We start from the raw sequence: 15,275 nt of genomic DNA on the forward strand, positions 1-15,275 counted from the left end.
GGTTCCAAGTTTCTTGGCAACATTATCCAGAAATCTGCCCATCAGACCACACCCGGCAGGCAGAGTTTAAAAGCCAGTAGCCCCATTTTTGTGTGTGCTTTTAAAGATGAAGGACCAACAGAATGGCTTGATTATCTGTTGGGCAGGAGGGGATTTCATCTGAAAGACACATTTAACATGGTTAGTGCAACAGTGGGTTAAATCCATTTCACCTACCTTCACTAATCAAGGTCGTTCTAAGACTTGCACATCTTCCACGCGTCACATACCCTTAACAGTAACATATTTGCCCAAGTTGTTTTCTAGGAACTTGGAGTCAGCTGAGCCTAGTTCGAGCCGAGCGGGTTAAGAGTGGATAGTTAAGACTGGATAGGACCACCAGTGTTTCAACTGGGCATGCACGAGTGTCCGCTGGGTGACCTCTGGGAATGAGAGGACCAAAAACTCCACCCTCAGAAGGTGAGGAGGCCTGTAGCTGAGTTACACCTGCCCAGAACTACAATCAGTGCACCTTTTTCCAAACACCTGTCCCCATGCTCCCCACGCCTCAGGCCACCCTGCTTCTTTATTCATTATCCCATAAATACCTGAGTCCCTTGCCTTCTCAGAGGCGGATATGAGATTTGTTCTCTCCGTTTCCTTGCTCGGCTGCCTTTCAAATAAGCCCTCTCTTTGCTGCAAACCTGGCGTCTCAGTGTTTTGGCTCGCTGTGCGTGCCTTGGGGCAAAACAAACCTGGTGACTTGGGGCTTCTGCTGAGTTCCTGACCTCTCGCCAATATCTCCCTGCCTAGCTGTTCCTCTGTAACCACCACCACCAACTGACCTTTTCCCTTGAGTTTTTCAAAATCCCGTCCATACAAGGAGATTCCGTATAGTATAATTTAAATGAATATTTGGAGGCGATGCCCAAGAGTAAGGACTGTATTCCCAGAAGCAATAAGAATCGAACAGCTCTTTTCAAAATACCCCCAGCCAGCATGCTCCTGCTGGTCCAGATGATGTGTAAATTAGAAAAACAAGCTCCTTTTCCTTCAGACTTTTATTACCATCTGCTGAGAAATTGTTTTATAACTATATGAACGGGAGGTTGATAACCTCTTCCTAGAGTCGTGCAATGCACAGTTGTCACAGCTGGAAACAACAGCCATTCCTGCCATTGGGAGCATCCCAGTGGACTCTTCTTGGTGCCAAGTCTTTCTGCATCTTGCTGCCTCACTCTCTCTCTACCCCCTGCCCCCAACCCTGTTTCCTCCTTTAATCTCCCTCAGGTTTCTTCTATTCTAGGTCCCTTTACTCTCTTCTTTTTGAGAGTCTTTGGAAACAGTTATAAATCTTACTTGATTGTACACTAGCAGCACATAAATTCTTACTTTATATTAATATTTAATATTTTACTTCTCTTGCCTACTCATCCCACCCCTGGCCCAAGGGTAACTCTTCTTAACTGGGACAGCCCATCATGGTATTTTGCTATTAGGGACGGCCCATCATGGTATTTTGCTATTAATTCCCTGAGGATTTCTGCTTTCAGTTTTTACATCAACTTTCTTTCCCCCCCTTTTCACATTAAAAAAAAAAAAGACTTGGTTGATCTCTTTGCTATAATCCCCATAGCACCTCCTAGCTCTTCTTTAAAAAGTTACATAGTATAGACCTGGCATATAGTGGATATGCATTAAGTATTTGCCAATGGAATATTTATGATCAAGTGTATAATGCTATGTAGTTTTGGTTTTGAGGATATATTAGATTGTGAGCTAATATCAGAATTCTTGGTGTGTGCTTAGCAAAGTGCTGAGCTCCCAGTGGATGCTCAAAAGATACTTGTTAAATGAATCTCCATCAACAAAATAACCTGTTTTCTACTTAACCCAGGGAAATCTGTGGAGCTAAGCACCATGCTATTAAAGAGAAATAGTGCAGGGGGTCATTTTAGTTCTTTAGGTTATCATGGTTGATGAAGTCATTCATGGGATGAAGTTCTTTATAATGGAAACAACTCTATAACATGTTAGTCCCTTCGGTGGATACATCACAACTTAAAACTCATTTCAAGAACATTATTTTCATATCTTCGCCTCAGAATCCTATGAAATAGATACTACCTGTCCCTGTCCTCTGTCATCCCACTTTACAGATGAGGAAACTAAGGCCCAGAGAGATTTAAGCCACTTGGTTTGGCTCACATACACAGTAATTGATGAACAAGAACGTGAACAGAAATCTACAAACGCCACGTCTCCTACATGTTCTGCTACATCACAGCTTCCCTGGTTCAGAAGCAGAGCAACATGACTCCAAAGTTCTCTTTCCAGTGTAGATGTTTTAAAAATATGTTCTTTGGCAAAAGCATGAAACATATTACTCAATACCAATACCAGTCTTCAGTCTAGAATCCAGACCATGAAGTGTGCACACGACATACTTTGAAAGAGGCCTCATAAAAACACAAAGTCGGAATTGTCTCTAAGGATTTTCGCTAAGTAGACTGAATCTAGGGGGGAAAATGAAACCTTTTCCCAGGGCTTCACAGGAGTGGGGACTAAAAGACTGAGAGCTTGTGAGAAATAACTGATACGTTAAAAAATGTTGGATTCGAAATAGAAGAATGGTAAAGAGTTTAAAAAAAACACGAAAATAAAAATGGTACATTTGGAATATTTTTTAGAATCACATAATTTTAGGGCTGCAAGGGACCAGAAGAAGCATCTCTAACCCTAACTCCCTTCTTTTGACAAAAAGAAGCAACATTTTGAGTCACAACCAGGATCAGCTTCATAATTTGTGGGACCCAGGATAAAGTGAAAATGGGGGGCCCTTGTTCAAAAATTATTAAAAATTTCAAAGTGGTGTCCGAAGGTTGTTAAACAAAGTGTGAGACTCTTCTACATGTGGGGATGTGTATGGCTACAGCACAGGTCACACACCTATGAAGCCAATCCCGGTCATGATATTATTACCAATACTTTACATTTACATGGCACTTTACAGTTTACACAGCCTTTTCACTGGTAGCTACTTTGAGTTTCGTAATAGCTCAGTGGAGTAGATTGAGTTACCTTTATTTTAAAACATTCCCCCCCACCCCAGGAATGAATTTACCAACCATGACATTCTGAGTGACTAAAATGATCCTATGCCCTTTGCACCATTTATGTTTCATTTCATGATGTTAGCAGCTTCTTTTAGATCAAACAGGAAGCAGTTAATTTGCTCATGGATATTCAGTCAACAAACACTTCAGCACCTGCTATGAGCCGAGCACTTTGCTAAGCATTTCAGACAAGTGACGTGAACTTCACAGTAACTCAGTGAAGCGTGACTCATCATTCCCAACGTACTGATGAGCACTGAGAATCAGAGACGTAAAGTTAGACGTTCAAGGTCACAGATTAGTTAATGACATCATTGGGACTAGAACATTGGTTGCCAAACTGTTCTGTGGTATTAAAGTCTCTAAAATGAGATACGAATGTAAATTTCAAATTGTCTGCTGAAGAGACTAAATTCAAATCAGAGTAAATTGCTATTCTCCTTTGCTACCTCTTTTCTCTCGCTTTCTTCTGCTTCAGTTTCTACTGTAGAAAGTACGGGAGTCTAAAGGTGAAAGATTCATACGCTTTAGGAGCTTGCCTAGTAAATGATTAGAAGTACATTAAACGACTGTTATATATAGGATGGATAAACAACAAGGTTCTACTGTATAGCACAGGGAACTATAATCAATATCCTGTGATAAACCATAATGGAAAAGAATATGAAAAAGAATATATATATGTATAACTGAATCACTTTGCTGTACAGCAGAAATTAATACAACATTGTAAATCAACTGTACTTCAATAACATTTTTTTAAAAAGAAGAAGTACGTGAAATGACCTGAGCCCTGGCCTCATTTCAGAGCACTGATTGCTTACTTAATATGCATGAGCTCTTCCATACATTGAAGCAGCCTTGCAAGTTGGGGGCAAAGCCATATGACTATATCTGGCCAATGGACCACAAACTAAAGTCTCATGTATCATTTCGAGGCTGAAGTATCAACAACTCCTTCATGACTCTTTGGCTTTCTCTTTCTCCAACTCAGTGACCCCAGAAGCCATGTGTTGAGATGGTAGAATCTCAAGATAGAAGCATATTGGCTCCCTGGATCACCACTTGGAAGGGAGTTTCTCTGGAGAACCATGGGTCTTGCAGTGGACTCTATGTGAGCAAAATACATTTCCATGTGAAAGTCACTGAGATCTGGGGGTTTGTTAACTGCAGCATAACCTAGCATCACCCTGACTAATGTTCAGTGTTCCTCTCATTCTGTCTTGGGTTCCCCTTTCCCGTTTTTGACCCTTAGTGTCTGTAATTAACATATACAAAGGCTTTCAGATTTTCTCCTCAAGCTTCGTTTTGTTTTCCTGGAAGCTTCAGACAGCTGGCCAGTTTCTGTTATTTTCAAAGGTTGAGGCCTCAAGCTGTTTGATTTTACGTTAAAAACTAACATGACCCAAAAGGCTGAAGGACTTGAAAGCATCCGTGAGTCAGAGGCTTCAATAATTTCTAGGTCTTTCTAAAACACGTTAATTTGGGGAAATTGTGTTTAAACACTAAAATGATAAGCAGATGATTGTCTGTCTTACGAGCCTGGGTACTTGTTTCCAGGTAAATTGTAAAAGGGAAAATGTTTCAGTTTATTTTCTTTAGCCAGGGATGGTATAGGAAAAACTGAGATTCCCTAGGCATGATCATAAATCTCACATTTAAACAGCAATACAAACAATAATTTTTGGAAACAAGATTGTATGACATGTGATCATCACATAAGTAATGAGACTGACTTATACCCAAAACATATAAAGGGCATGAGTTTTCCTCAGGGAAGTGATCATCCTCAGAGGCTAAGAGCTTTGACCAAAGATATTCCTCCAGGCAGTTAGCAGCTATGATAACTGCTCTCATTCCTTGCTCTGTATGATAATTGTAGCACGTTTTGAGTGGGAAGTATGGGCCTTAGAATCTGAAGAACTACCTGTTGTTAGCGACAGTCCCCAGAGTAAGTAAGCTAACCCCGCTAAGCCTCATTTCTCAGCTGTCAAGTGAAGGTAACAATCATCTATCTCATAAACTAACGGCGAGGAGTTAGGGAGATAATTTGTGGAAAGCGCTAAGCCTGGCACAGAGGAAGTGCTCACTAATCAGTAGCTATTATTCTGGAAGACTCTCAGGGATGGAAATTCTTACCTTTTGAGGATGACATTAACGTTTGGAGACAATAAGATGCCACCTGGAGTTAAAGCTGGTGAAACAGGACCAGCCATCAAACTCACCAGACACGGGGCAACTTAAACCAGCAAGAATGTTCTCCTCCTTGGTCTGTCCCTTCCATGGTGTCAAGGTGGCTGGAAGGAAGTCCATCTCTACAGAGTCTGAATTAGTCCTGGGAAAATAGTTGGGTTTCTAACAGGAAGGAAAAAGGTATTCAAGGCAGTAGTAGCAGCAGAGCAAATTCAGGAACAGATCAGGCAGGGAAAAGGATGTGAAATAGTTTGGCTGGAACAAAGTGGAAATGGGGCCAGAGACTTGGCTTGAGTGATTTTGCAGAGCATCTTGAATTCTGCAGTGAAAAAGTTTTGCTTGATTCACTTGGCAGTGGGGAGCCCCTGAAAGTGTTAGAGTGAGTAAAGAGCTGGGCTGATTAGGTACTAGAGAGGAAGGAAGCAAAGAGAGGGCTCCTAAACTAACACAGGTGAGAGGTAAGTGGTCCTGCATTAGGGTGATGGCAGTCAAAGAGGTGATGGATTTGAGATGGAATATTCATGACTGGGGAACAAAGTGAAAGGAGTATAACATGATCACCAGCTTGGGATCCTGGTGCCTGGGAAAATGTTGGTGCCATTTACCCACACGGGAAAACCAGAAGAAGGGACTGGAATGGAGAAAAAGAGGAGAGAGGAGTTTGCTTGACGCCATGCTCACCTTGGGATAACCGCCTGTTTGTGTGGGAATGTTGCAGGAATGCAATATCAGAAATGTCCCTTGTTAAGAAGAGGGCCAGACTTGGGTGGGCGAGGGAAGAAAGGGAATCTGCGTGTGACTAATTTCATGAACTGTCACTTTAACACCAAGCTAAAATTACCTCTGGCTGGACCTAATTCTTGCACTAGCAATTATTTCTAGCTATTAAAGCTTTGCAATACTTGGCAGCAACTAGCCACTTGTGGGCACAGTTGGCCAGTTGCCCCTTCCCTGGCAAGGACAGATGAAACAGACCTTCTTTACAGCACCACTTGGGCACACAATTACTAGTGACAGTAATTTTTGCACGTACAACAAGTATCAGGTATGGAAACTTAACTGCAGGAGGACTAGGGGAAATTGGCTGGAAATTTGGCCCAGGAAAGAAAGAAAATAGAAGAAAAGAAGTAAGAGCTACAAGCAGGAGGTTATAAAGAAGAAAAGAAGGAAGAGGGAAAATGGGAGTGAATGAACATCTATTGAGCTCCCAGGGTGAGTGCTAAAAATACTTGGATGAATAGGACACAATCCCTGCGCTCTCAGTCTAGTGGGAGAAAAGTCTACTATAGAAATGATTACAAGAAGCTGTGCTGAGTTTCATAGGTGAGCATATTTTGTTTTGGATGCACCCCACTTAAACTGGGGGCACAACGGTCAAAAAGTCCGTTTGTAGGTGAGATTCCAAGAAGTTAAATAAGTTGCCTAAAGTCACAGTGTGATCATTAGGGCTCCATTGGTTATAAGAGACAGAAACCAAATTCAGACTGGCTCAAGGCAAAAAAAAAAAAAAAACAAAACATAGTGGCTCATGTGATGGAAAAGTACAGGGAAGGTGGAAGGGTTGATGCAGGGTTTTTTTTTCCTGGATTCAGGTGCCCCATCTGTGCCCTGTCTTTGACCCTGCTTTGTTCTGTGTTGCTTTACCGTCAGAAAGCCTCTCTTCTATGGGGAGGGAAGGTGACTCCCAGAAGTCACAGGTTTCCGTGGTCCTTCGAGCTTGTAGCACATATTGACCCCTAGGAAGCATTCTGATTGGCCCTTCTTGGTTGCCTTGGACCAACCACTGAGTCAAGTGAAATTGCATGCTCTGATCATGTGCCCACAGCTGCGGTGGGCTGGCGGTGCCCCTTGATTGACAGAATCACCTTCAGCAGGGAGTGGCATTTATGCGTGCCATCCCCAAAGGGAGGGGACAATACACAATCCATGTCCATTGCACTCATTTTAGAAAGCTGCAGGGTTGAGCTGAAAGCCCAGGCTGCATTCCAAATCTGTCTTTCCACCATACAAAATGCCCCCTTCTCCCCCCATCCCTGATAAATGAGGACAGTAAGAAGATAAGATGACAGGGCAAATGAAAGGAAAGGCAGAAATCATTTGGGGAGGGCAAAACACCAAAGAAGAAATGAGAAGAGGAAGCAAGAGAAGCAGGATGGTGAGAGACTGTGGGAAAAAGGAAAGCAAAGATTGAGAAAGAAAATGTATGGAGGGGCCATCTTGCAGCCTTCAACCCCGTCCCCTGGAATCTCTGCCAGAAGCCGCTGCTATTTTTCAGAAAGCTTTTTCCCATCTCCCTTGTTAAGACACAGAGAGCCAAATGCCCCATTAATCTTTCAGAGGCCACTTTGGCTTCTTGTGGCAGAGCCATGCACATTTGGCTTGGTCCCCCCATGTGAGTCTTCCTTCCCAAAGGCAGTGGGACTTGGCAGACACACCCAATACCCATTAGGACCACAGGGACCAATGGCTGGTTTCACAATGGCTCGGTTTAACCTGGGGAGATAGTTGGCAGCCCTGTGCCTGAAGGGTTCTCCTGCCATTTGCCTTGCCAGGATCTGCTATACCATGTTCTTATTTCTCAGGCCAGTTTGCAGTGTGAGAAACTCAAAAGTCAAAAATAAACCCAGAGCCCAACTTGCCACCCACATCAGGCAGTTGCTGTGGGCCTGGGACAATGCAGGGTGTAGTCAGGAGACTGGGAAAGCCTTTTTCCTAGCTGAGCAGACAGTTGGGATGGAGTAGGCAGAAAAGAAACAGATGGGCTAAAGAGTAACATGACGCAATAGTAGTAACCAAACCAAAAAAATACAAAAATAAAACCAGTACAATGTAAGAAAAGTCACGAAAGAGACCATTTGTCTTACTGAATGTCCCCGTGAACCCAATCCATGTGACCCTTGGAAAGGTTGCAGGGGCCGGTGATCAGTCAATTTGGAAAGAGTGCCACGTGACTAGTACACTTGTCGAGACTCTCATGGGTCGTGCTTGTCTCAGCTCCTCCTTTTTGGCTGTTTGGAGTTGCATTGCCAACTCAGAAGCCTGCTGTAATGGGCTGAATCACATCTGCCTCCCACCCCCAGCATCATATGTTGAAATCCTAACTCCCAGTATCTTGGAATGTGACTGTATTTGGAGATGAGGCTTTTAGAGCAGTAACTAAGTTTAAATGAGGTCATTGGGGTGAGCCCTAATTCATTATGACTGGTGTCTTTATAAAAAGAGGAGATCAGGATACAGCCATGCATAGAGGGAAGACCAGATAAACATACAGGTAGATCGCCATCTACAAGCCAAGGAGAGAAGCTTCGGAGGAAACTAACCCTCCTGACACCTTTGATCTTGGACTTCTGGGCTCCAGATCTGCGAGAAAAGAATTTTTGGTTTTTTTAAGCCACACAGTCTGTGGTACTTGTTACAGAAGTCCTAGCAAACTAATCCACCTCCTCGAACTGGGCTAGAACACATGTCCCGATAAAACTGTGAGCCTTGGCTGATCAGGCATACCCAACCCACCATCACACCCTTCATGGGAGGATGGCTTCATTCCAGTGTTCTCTGGATTAAATGAGGAACAAAGCTAAGAGTTTGGCCTCCATCTGCCTTTCTTTTCATCTTATTTCTCAATTTGTTCAGATATCAGGTAAAGAAGTAAGGATACTTTTTATTGGTCTTCCTCAAAAAATCCAGATTAGACAATAGCAGTCAGCATAAGCCAATTTATATTGTGGTAACAAATAACCTCCAAATCACAGCAGCTGAACAAAACGATCGATTATTCCTTGCTCACATTCTGTTACCCGTCTGCCTCAGTGAAACTAGAGTCTCCGTGCTCAACACGGCTCTGCAGGGAGACTACCCACCCAGCCACTCAGTCACCCAGAGGTCCCCTCTCATTATGAGGATCCATGGTCACCACAGTGCGAGGAAACAAGCATGGTGGTTTGCACACTGGCTCTTAAGCATCCCCCAGAAATGACACACATCACCTCCAATCATATTTCATTGGCCAAAGCAAGTCACTTGATTCTGGCTAATGTCAAAGGGGCGGGAAAATGTAATCCTAGCCTATGTCCAGAATAAAAAGACCTGGAAATATTTGTGAACAGACCTAATGACCCCATATGGACCATTGTCCCTGCCCCCAAGGAGGTTACAATTTAGAGACGGAGAATGAGGGTTTGCACCCAGATTGTCCTTCCTATGTGAGGATATCGCCCTACTTGTGTGTGCGCATGACTCACCTGAAAGTTACTCCCTAAGAAGGGAGGCCTTAGAAAGGGAAATTACAGGCATGCTTCTGCTCAGTCCATACACAGACTTGTTAAGTATCTGTGAATATGCCGGGCACAGGCACTACCCTGAACCTCGCAGGATTTGGGGGGGGGGGGCCCTGACCTCCCACTCCCTTAATGCCAGTAGGCTCCCCCAATCATTGTGAAAACAAAAGCATCTCCAGAGATTTCCAGACTAAAAAGCAGGGTAGAATTATGGCAGAGGTGGCTTTTGTGTCCATTTCTCATGATAGAAAAAAACATGGTATTTTGGGAAGGGAAAGCATTTATTTTACAGCAGGTTTGGTGGGGGAAGCGTTTGGGACAGAGGAAAAGCAATAGATTTCCATCTTGATGATCCAAAAGTGGGTCGTGGAATGTTGATGGAATGATCTCCTCAGAGCTGGTGGGAACCTCAGAGACCCTCAAGTTCAAGTTCCTTATTTTAAAGACAGACAATCGGGACCTGATTACTCTGAAGACTCTTTTGATCAGGACTTAAGTGGGGGAGAAAAGGCACCCTCTCTTCTTTACTGCCCTGATCACACTGTCCTCCTTCCATCACTGCCCCACAACTCCTATACTACGCCTGTCTGTCCTCGACTTTGAACTTGGGCGTGTGGAGGGAGCAGAGGATAAGAGAGGATAAGAAAAGGAGAAGCTGAAAGAGCAGACCAGGTGGTTTTCCCTTGCCATGTGGCGAAGGGGAATTCAAGCCACTGCAGAGAAGACCTGCAGCATGGCGGATATGTAGGCCAACCCAAGCATCAGGAGAACGGATCAGGCAATTCCGAAAGCACATGGTGATCGCCGTTGAGGAGGGGCTCTGATGTAAATACCAAGCATTATAATAATAATTATACCAAGTATAATAATAATACCAAGTATTATTATCACTGTTCATAGTTACAGTGTAGCTTCTGAAACCAGCAGCCTAAGAGGTCAGCAGAACTATTTGAGAACGAAGGCAGGAAATTGACTTGTAAGCATCATCAAAACTCAGTTGGCTTCCTCTTCCTCTTTCAGGCTGACAACATGGTTTTAAAGAGGATGAGAAAGCACTTGGTTTGTTGTAGCGGTTAGGTATTCCAGATGTTAGATCACCTGCTTCCAGATTTCAGCTGAGACTTGCAAATTCGTTTCATCTAAGTCCGTAGCTAGTTTCAAGCCTTGGTCCCCGAAGCAAAACTGGAGGTTATAAAAATAACCCCCTGGTACAATGCCTAGGCCATAAGACATGTGCTGCAGGCCTAAGCTGTGTTCATGGTTAGGATTGCTTCTACTTTGGGGCTGCCCCAGAATTTTCAGAAATGACTGCGAGGATCCAAGGGAACCACAGAGCTTCATTAGGAGCAGTTTGCTTCATCTCCCTGCAGGATCTTATGTGGATGTTTGTAGGTTACGGGAAGGGCTTGTGGGCTGGTTGCCAATGGCACCAGGAAGCAGGAAGTCAACTCATAAGTTAGTGCCATCGGGTATAAGAATGCTCCTTGGTTCACCTCTGCAGAGACCAGCCTGTGGCTGAGTGGACAGCAAAGAGGGGGAAGGCTGCTGTTCCCTACCCCTCCCCGCACTCTCTGCAAGCAGGCTCACACGTGCAGCGGAGGAAGGAAGTCCAGTGGATGTTCCCATGTTCCTCGGGTGACAAGTTTTCATGTCCCGCGTGCAGCTGTAATCAGCAAGTACGTCAAGAGGTGTGTGTGTGTGTGTGTGTGTGTGTGTGTGTGTGTGTGTGTGTGTAATAGGAGAGAGAGCTGAGAACATTCTGTTCTAACTCCGGCCTACCTTTGTTCTTGTGCCAAAAAGGATTGTCTAGGACCCCGAAATACCAGCCAGTGGAGAGCCTTTCATTTCCTTTGGTCTAGGAAGCAGAGGATAGAGAACAAATACCCAAAATCTATTATAAACTTTCTGACAGCCAGAAGCGAGAGAGACCATCCTTCTCTCTTATCTCCATGCTGCGATAATTAGCAGAAAAAGAAACATCAGTCTTTATGAGATGGAAGCAGATTGTCTTCTTTTAGAGCAGCTGGTTCCCAAAGCCTTACCTGTGGGTCCTGCCAGCTTCTGACACAGACATTAACTTGAATCCTGGCTGTGCTACTTCATAGTCACATAGCCTTGGGCAGGTTACTTTACCCTTTTTTCCTCATCTGAAAATGAGAAAAAGGACCCCAGCTTATTTGATAGTGTTGCTGTGGGATAACATGAAGTGGTGCTTATGCAGCACTTTGCTCTGGGTTCCGTAAGTGGCCTTGCTCCCAGGAGGGGCTGTGCCATTAATCGGATTCTCCTGCTCAGGTGAGACCTGAGCCCCGGCCCAGGCAGGGTGGGTTGCAGGGCTTCGGTGGGACTGGCTAAGGAGCAGCATATAAGGCGCGGCTGAAGCACACATCCAGGACCCTGGTCCAAGGGAAAGATCAACCCAAAGGACCAAGAGGGAGGTAGGACATGGTTATGAGGCAGTGAGTTAGGAAAATTAAGTCTGAACAGATGGATTCCCAGTAGTTGGTAGGAAATAAATCCTGTAGAGTAGTTCCTGCAGCCCAGAAATGCAGCAGAAAGGCTTTTTATAGAGTGTCTGCAGACCAGATTCCAGTGAGGAGGCCATTATGGAGGACATGGGTCGGTCGGGGCAGTGGCACAGGCTCTATGGTTCATGATCCTTCCCATGCCCATCCACAGGAATATGGCAAAATCGTTCAGAAAACCGGGCCCTGGAAAGAGCCAAGGTTCTTGTCATCTTGTCACAGATGTCCAAGGCTTCTGTCAAGAGCCAACTCAAGAAAACCTCATGAGGAGTTTGATCCCCCATCTCACCAGGCTCAGGCCATATCTGGCTTCACATTTTTGTAACACCTTCAGTACAGGATGAAACAGTGGTGTGTCTGCCCTATTTTCCAGGACCTCCACTGAGGATAGACAATCACTATCCACCTGAAGAGATGCACAGGTGTTGCAATGCCTGGCCCACCAATCACGGCAGCTCAGAATTACTGCTTAGGACACAGAGGGAGAACAACTTAGTAGACATATATTTATAGCGCCTGTAACCGGGGAGGTGCTACACATGCATGTTCATCACTTACCTTACAGAAATACCTTGGTTGTTTCCAGGGTGTGTCCCGGTCCCCAGGTGGACCCAGGCCACAGGATTCTCTTCTATCAAAACCTGCTGTATAGCACAGGGAGCTCAGCTCGGTGCTCTGTGACGACCTAGATGGGAGGGATGGGGGGGTGAGAGGGAGGTCCAAGAAGGAGGGGTTATAGGTATACATATAGCTGATTCACTTCACTGTGCAGCAGAAACTAACACAGCATGGTAAAGCAATTTTACTCCAATAATTAAAAAAACACAAAACACCCTCACTAAAACTGAGCCTCTGTGCTACTTAGTTTCCAGCTACCCAGCGGCCTCCATAGGGGCTCTGCTCAGCTGTCTTACTCTCCCCTTCCCTGGGGGCTGGATTCTGCTTTGATGATCCCACTTCTGGTAAGTGTCTTTCAGTATAATTTCAGGTGGAGAGTCTCAGGCCCCATCTCTCTGGCTCTTGAGTAAAGAACAGGGATTTACTTCAACTTCCTCACCCTTCTGTTGGGCGATATCCACAATGACAGCCCCAGAACTTGGATGAGATCATTATGTAGTAATCCGCAAGTCCTGAGTATCCCCCAGAGGTCGGCCTTTCGTAGTAGGGTTAGTAGCCCCACTCCACACTGGATTTATGGGGTGGATTTTCCTCTAGTCTCCTCCATCCCGGTGTTGCTGAAAATTTAGGATGTCTTGGGCCCAAGCCCATCCAGGTGAAAGTGATTTATAGCCTCCTTCCATCTACTCCTTCTTCAAGGCTCTTCAAGCCTTCCGAGAGCTATATGGGGTGTTTTAAATATTTCATGGAGAGTAAAGGAGTAACGTTCTAGCTCCTGGGGTTTCTTAGTGGGATCTAGCTATTCCAGGTGTGGAGTACAGGGAGGGTATCAACTTGCATTACATTTTAAGCACTAACCACAGTCCAACACCTGGAGAGTCTGCCAGCAGCTACTCTCTTGCCTTAAAATACAGAGCCGTCGTGGAATATCTATTATGCTACCTATTCAACACGTCCTTTTACAGGACCCAGGAGCAAAGTCCATAGGATGGGTAACACTCACATCCCAAATCCAAAGAGTCCTGCAAGAATCTCTGTAAAGAGAAAGTTGTCCAAGGAATAAAGCACGTATATATCTGCCTCTGTCTGGTATGTGGAAGACCGCAGCAGGCCTGGAGGTTATCTGGTAACCTGTTGTGGCCGCCCCACAGGCATGTTCTTATGGCTCATAATCCACACCATCTACTGTGGCAGAGTTTGAGGGATGGTTAATGGGATAACTCTGGCTGGACGCTGCCTTTCCTTCTGCTCACTCCATTATGTAGAAAAAGACTACCTGGCAACCTCAGTCATTCAGAACATGGCCCCAAACAAAGATAGATGTGTAATCACTTGACCCATATGTATTCTAGTTCCCCCGTGAGAGTTTTGTTTCCTTACAGGATAGGTAAGAATCTTATTTTTATTTACGTCATCTAGAGACACACCTGCCATGTTGTCCAGTGCACAGCTGGCAGGAAATAAAGACTTTCTGGATGATGATGGTAGAGTCAAAACCTGCCTTTTGGTGATGTCCACTTGCCAAATGTCATTGGTCCACTTACTGGAGCCATCCAGAGAAAGCTTTCTCCCTTCCACAGAAGAGTCTTTGCTTTTTAAAAATAATGCTTTTTTCCCCTTCAGTTTACAGACAGCATAATTGCTTTTGAAATATTTGAAAGCAGCAATCATGTGGACTTCAGAGGAAAATAGGCCAGAATTGAATCCCAGTTTCGCTTCTCTGTGGCCAGAGACCCCTCAGTCCATTAACCTTCTTTTAATTGTCATTAAAATTGAGATGAACCAGAAAGCCATAAGATTTCTTGAGAGGTGATAACACAGGTAATCTGGCTCTCAGGAAGACTCAGTGACCGATTGTTGAATTTAAACAGAGTAACCCAGATCTTAATCCCAGTGCATTTTCACTCCAGGTTTGGTTTGTTTCCACTCTGCTGAGTTACCACCAAGCCCAATCAAATTGACATAAAATGCTTTTTGGTTACTTATTCTCCAACTATCTTTTTTTTCTCTTTAGAAAATCATAATAACACATCTGGGACCTATTATATGGTGGTATATATTTCAGTATATGTTTCTGCTAATGCTTTAGTAAACAGAAACCGCATGCATGTTGCCTCCTCGAATACAGTAGCCGCTAGTCTGCCTTGAGCGAGGCTCAATATAAAGTTAAACATGGCAGGATTTTAAAAAAGTGTCTCCATCAAAAGTAGAACTCTAGCCCCAGTTGTATCTGCATCACTTTTTATAGTTAAGATAATGCTTTTAACTACTTCCTACTGCTTAGAATGAGGAAAATTTTAAAAGTCTGTGATGTCCTTATTTATATCAAAGATAAGTGTATCAAGAACACTTCTGGTTGTTGATATCCAAATACTTAACCAATGGAGGATTGAACACGTAGAGGGGTATTTTGTCATTAGTTTCATATTTTCTCAAACAGCAACCTTGGTTCAGGGACAGTATCTCTATGATTCTTTTATTTTCCTCATGGTTGTAAGATGGCTGGCCTGACACCAGACATCAAGTCCACATCCACTTGAAGAGGTAGGAGTGAGGAAGTAGAACCA

The 15,275-nt window shown here is 44.2% G+C and overlaps 1 long non-coding RNA gene across 1 annotated transcript in view; it reads left to right on the forward strand.

Moving 5' to 3' along the window:
- The first annotated feature begins 309 nt into the window (after nt 1-309).
- The window catches only part of LOC137775529 (uncharacterized), a 29,834-nt gene continuing 14,868 nt past the window's right edge, over nt 310-15,275 (forward strand). Inside the window, exon 1 of the long non-coding RNA XR_011076039.1 lies at nt 310-459. This is a non-coding gene — a long non-coding RNA (uncharacterized lncRNA). The remainder of the gene's footprint in view (nt 460-15,275) is intronic.

The sequence above is a fragment of the Eschrichtius robustus genome, chromosome 13 (assembly GCF_028021215.1).
Source record: "Eschrichtius robustus isolate mEscRob2 chromosome 13, mEscRob2.pri, whole genome shotgun sequence".
Classification (NCBI taxonomy): domain Eukaryota; kingdom Metazoa; phylum Chordata; class Mammalia; order Artiodactyla; family Eschrichtiidae; genus Eschrichtius; species Eschrichtius robustus.